Here is a 6000-nt window from a genome sequence, read left to right on the forward strand (position 1 = left end):
GGATTAAATTAAATTTGTAATCCGAAAAACATTGCCGAGTTGTTTTGTTCAAGAAAGCATGCACAAATTAGACCCCATGTACAAAATGATGTCATTCTACATTCTCATGAAAAGCATTGAAAGCATGGGTTTTAATAGTAGTGCATTTTGACAAACTGAGGTATCTTCACCTCTAAATTAAAAGCAAGTAGTTTACACTGTATCTAACGCACACAGATTGTTGAGATAGGTCAGTATTGACTTGTGACATTTACAGTTATTTTGATCGAACAGGTGATCCGTCGACTGAAAACATTCAGAATATTGGCGGCCGAACTACCAATCCAAATGATCCAACACATTGACGACATTTTGACTTGTTTGTGGGGGACTGTGTAACTTGAGAGAGCCAATCTATAATGTTTGAGTTTCGAAATACAGGGACTGTGACAATGTATATAGCATAACTTAGACATGAATAGAAAAATTGGAATACAATCATTGACTTTATTATTATTCTGACGACAATGATCTTGATTTTTTGTTATAAAATATTCATGTTGTTATTGATTGCAAAAGATTATAGCAATAATTATAAAATGTGTCATCTGCATATATTGTGTTTCTATTTTCTATGATAATGACAAGATGAAATATTTCTCATAGGACATAAATTCCAACAAGACGTCAATCAAACCAAGCTCACATGATTGCCATCTTGTGGCCAGAGAGCAAATACAGCTTATAATATTTGGTTGGAGATTTTAAAATATGAAACAGCTAATACCATGTATCATTGATTCTCTGCTCGTTCAGACAGGGAGCAGACAGACTGTCGCTGTAATCAATTATCATTTTATTTACTACTCAACCACACAGGTCAACCAACTAAAAATAAAACAAAAACTTGTTTCAATAGCAACACTTTTATTAAAATTTGTATATATTATACTTTTAAATAGCAACATTTAAATATGAGAATCAACAACCAGGACTGGCGCCAATGGTCTATTGCATCTAAAGTAATCTAAAGTATATACAAAATAAAAAATGCCCTTGATCAAATTAATCTCAATAGCAACATTTGAAGAATATGGATTTCATAACAACATTTTATACACTTGACTCTGTAATAATGTTTGAAAACTAAATGTTTTCAATAGCAACAAATAAAGTAACAAGGTTCTTGTCTATAAGATTAAGACAGGCAATCATTTGAAAAATAGAGCCATTGCATTTGTCGGCAAATGATGTTGAACAATAAAACAATTAGTATGCAGTTTAATAATTTCAGTGTTGGAACCAACTTTATCATGCGTTTAAAAACAGTCTTGATCCAGATCAGATGTCACAGAATGCGGCCTTTGATCAGTATCAAAATGGTCTGATATTCTGATAGTGAAAATGGTAATTAAACCCATTCCCACTCAGAAGCAAAGTGAAAATGGCTATGTGCAAACAGCATAAAACCAGAACAGCCTGCGAGTAACTCGCGTCTGTTCAGGTTTTATGCTGTTTGCTGCTTATCAGTATATTAATGTTGGAAATGAAGCCTTTAAAGCTTTTAATTAAGTAAGAAAGGTCTTTAAATAAATTTATCGTTCTTAGGGACTAGAAACATGCAAAATACGTATTTAAGTGGTTAAGGGTTATGCAAATCTAAACAAAAAATTCTAAACAACACGTCATTTTAAAAATCTAAAAAAATGTTGATAATATTAAGTTTCGAGATCTAGAAACTGGAAACTGCCTAATATAGGCAAAAATCTAAACATGTGCATTTGTAATTTGTAATGTCATTTACAGTGTAAATCAGTACCTATATCATGTAAATACATAATGTATATTGCACCTGGTGTGATATATGACTATATTTAAACATCTGCAAACCATCTTAAACAACTTTAGGTCACAAAAAAGTTACTTGAAATCAGTTTTTCTGTTACATCTATATATATATAAATATATATATATATATACAGTGTTTTACAACTCTATTTGCAGGAAATCACAGAATGTTGATTTTATTTGCACTTTGCACAGACCCATTCATCAACATTTTCAAGAGTTTTGTTTGTGACACCTGCACACCAGTAGTGTATCCAAACATCACACCTGACACAATTTACAGATTGCTCAGCTTCGGTGAGCAGGACTTCAACAACATCGAAGTCACACACACCACATACATATACAGGTTGTTTCGGCACAGATTGTCTCTGTCGCTTACTAGGAGGCTTACATGTCTGAATATTTGATACTGTCGCCATTGGCATCAATGCTCTGCAGGCTTTTGATTTCACAAAACAGTTATCAGACTGATTACACACTGGTTTCTTCACTGGTGTTTCTGTGTTATACTGTTGAGGTGGCTTATTTTCATCACTGAGTAGTGCTGGCAAAACATGGTTCATCCAGAACCAAGTAAGACTGGTGTCAGCCTCATTCCAAAACTGCTCATCAAATGGCACATGGACAGTCAAATTCCCATGGCAACTATATATAAATAAGTCATAAAATGTTCTGTTTAGGATTTTCATTTGCCCCTGAATTTGACAGTATTACCTGTATGGATGTTTCCTACTCAGTACCACCTCACCGTTTCTCAGTTCTAAATATGGAATATTATCTACACTAGGTATCTGGTCTTTGATAGATTCAGGGCACTTTATTTCGCAGAGGCCTTCACCGCAACAGTCGCACATGGTCTCAAGGTCAGCACTTGCTGCCAGAAAGGGTTTTTCCTGAAACACACAAAGGCCGGAATCTGTTTACTTGAATTTCATAGGAGAAGCTTTCATTTTCTTGGCATATGCACGTTTTGCCTCCGGTTCCAATGAAATGCCGTGTTTCATGGCGGACAATTGGAAGTTTTTCGTTCTCCCCAAAAGCGTTTCAACAAAGCAGATGGATCAGCAGAATTGTCCTCGCTTAGCGTCTTTACACGACTGACCACACTGTGAAACCTGCTTGCTGTAATTCTCCCTTTCCACTGATCAACCCAAGTAGTATATTTGATGCCTGGTTCACTGTAGCATTCTTCAACTCAGTACATTGCTCAGCACTGACCTGAATGCCTCGCAACAGTTCGTCTTCCATTGAGTCTCTAACACATCCCTTTAGTTTTTCTGCAACTTCTACGACAGAAGGCGGTAAGTTCAGCGGCGCAGGGTTGTTCCTCTTTTTCTCCATTAGTTGAACAAAGCAAGAGTTCGTACGTGTTACTCATGGTCCTCTTGTTGTCAAGCTGCTCAGTTTGGTTTTTGCGATAAGGTGTAAAGCTCCTTTTAATACTGTTTTTCAAATCACTGTCACTAGGAACTTTACCATACCCTGCCTTAGTCCATTTTAAGTCCACTGCCTTTACCACCTGTAACACTGGCTTTCCTTTTGGCACATTTCATGTTGATAGCTTGCTGGTTTTTGGAACTGTCTCCCCAGTCTTAACAGCATTCTCGATCCTAAACAACAGTCCGGCTACATGATTACAAGTGCCAAACATACCAGCTGTACATGTACAATATGCAGACAGCACTTTTCCTTCGATCTGCCTGGAACATTCTTTTCGATCACAGCCCACACATCGTAACACTTGCTGTTTATTGACATAGATGTTGTGACCTTACACTTCATGACACACTTGTCACTGTTCTCTCTAATGGTGTGATAAAACACTTCCCTTACCCAGCCGCTTTTAAAGTACCTGTACGCTTTCCCTTCTTTATACTCATTGAGAAGCCTGTCCACGATGCTAGTTAATGTGTTGTTACATCTCAGATGATCTGATATGTCAGAGATATAGACTGAAGGCCAATAGTTAAGTCCCTTTTTCTCCCCTAACATCCTGAAGAAAATGTATAAGGATCAGGAACAACATCTTCTCCAATGACGAGATTATTATTGTACTCCTTTAGTAGTCTCTGTTCGGCTACCTCAGCATTCAAATCAACAGCCGGATTTTCTTCCCATACTGTGAAGGCTCTGGAAAAAAAAAGAGATGGTATAACATATGACTCGGAAGGTTCCAATAAAAGAAATGAGCAACATGGCTCTGAAGGTATGCAACAAAAAAATGGGCATATATGTTAACAGCTCATCATGTTCTGGAAGGTTTTGAAGAAATTGGGCATAGGTTACCCACATCTCATGGCTCGGCAGCTATTCAATAAAAAATTGGGCATAGGTTACCCGCTTATCATGACCGGGCAGGTATTCAGTAAAACATTTGCCCTAGATAACCTGTAGTTGTACAGTATGTAAATATTTTGTTTACATTCCACAGGACTGCTTCATCCAGAGCTGTTCATATTTATTTTTGTACATGCATCCACAGGAGTTTGAAATTCTATCCATAAAGCTAATGGCTAAATAAAACAAAAAACCCTATATAGTATAAAGACTAGTCTTTATACTATATAGGGGTATATTTTTTATTTAGCCATTAGATAAGCTTTATGGATAAAATTTCAAACTCCTGTGATGCATCAACCTAGCCTAGGGTTAGGCTTTCACCTGTTCATGTCAAATTATTGATGTCAAAGTGCATTAAATTATTATTAACAACTTACTGACAATTATTTTACACAACAACGATTAAATTTATAAAGAAAAACATTCACTGCCGTAGAAGAAAAAAACCAAACAAAAAATAAATACGGTACCTTGCCACAAGCTCCTCAAAATCGCCATTTACAGATCGATTCCTGCGTGAAAGAAACACTTTTAATGCTTTAACAGACCACTGTTTAAACTTAGACAAACTCATGTCACTTAAATCATCCATTGTTGTTGTATTTTGACAGTTTGTTACGCTCTAATAAATTGATGTGTCAACACTCGATGAATGGCGCCATTTTTCACATTTCTTACTCGAAAATGCCAATCGGGACTCCTCGGACAATTCCGCCATAACGGCGATCGTCTCAGTGTGGTGTAGCCCACTGTCCGATTCGTTCAGATTGCGAAAATGCAAGTGCGCGGACTTTTTTACCAAGACACCGGTTGTTATTTGTTTGACGGTGTATTGTGTACGCCTTCATATGTGCACTGGTGCGTTTTGGCAGTTCAAAGCAAATTCAATACAGAATGGTAACACCCGAAATGACCTGTGACCTGTGATGTTTGACAAGAAGGACTATTGGTTATTGCAGGTACCCAAGTATGAAGACCATGCATATGCAAAAGCAGAGTGTCCTAGTAAGCCTCGGTTAGCTTCAACATCAACCAGCGTCCAGACCGAAGATCAGTCATACTGCCACGATGAACACATCTTTAAAGCACATCCTATAACAGAGACTTATGTCCAGACAGACTTAAATGCAAAATGTGATAAGACAGTTCAGATTGACTCTTTTGATGGTGATATGTGTAAGAATTTGACTGAAATCAAGCAGAAAAACCAGATGAAAATCATAAAAACTTTAAAGGAAAAAGTGACAGACCTGTCCAAGGAATGCACTGAACTGAAGAGGAGAGTGTTCTCATCTTCAAATATGCTGCATTCCAATGACCAGGTCCAGTTTTACACTGGACTTCCAAATTTGGAGACTTATAATGCACTGTTTAATTATTTACAACCAAAGGCACTAAAGGCGAGGAGACACGGCGAATTGCAGAAGTTCGTATTCATGTGGAGCGAGAAATACAGCGAATAAAGACATTTTCCATATTGTGTGGAACAATGCCAATTACTTTGCAGATGGTTGCGGAGGACATATTTAAAACATGTGCATACCTGACAAACTTCCAAACACCTTTATTGAAATCTGAGTAATAGAGACTGTTTTTAGTTGTCATCTACACAAACTTGTTGTTTGATGTTAAAAAGTAATAGAATTAAAAAGTTAATTGCTGTTGTTTTTTTCAACTTGTGTTCAAAGAATAACAAGAATGATGCTAATGGTGGTGATGATTATTTATACATTGCAATGATGTATACTTTAATAGGGGTAATTATGATACATGTATATGATGATGATACACAATGATGATGGTGATGATTTGATAAAAACATTTTCCTAC

The 6000-nt window shown here is 36.6% G+C and overlaps 1 long non-coding RNA gene across 1 annotated transcript in view; it reads left to right on the forward strand.

The window, feature by feature from the left end:
• Positions 1-5796, forward strand: part of LOC127879783 (uncharacterized) — a 52636-nt gene extending 46840 nt beyond the window's left edge. The window contains exon 3 of the long non-coding RNA XR_008049234.1: positions 5130-5796. This is a non-coding gene — a long non-coding RNA (uncharacterized LOC127879783). The remainder of the gene's footprint in view (positions 1-5129) is intronic.
• The last annotated feature ends 204 nt before the right edge of the window (positions 5797-6000 follow it).

The sequence above is a fragment of the Dreissena polymorpha genome, chromosome 4, assembly GCF_020536995.1.
Source record: "Dreissena polymorpha isolate Duluth1 chromosome 4, UMN_Dpol_1.0, whole genome shotgun sequence".
Classification (NCBI taxonomy): Eukaryota; Metazoa; Mollusca; class Bivalvia; order Myida; family Dreissenidae; genus Dreissena; species Dreissena polymorpha.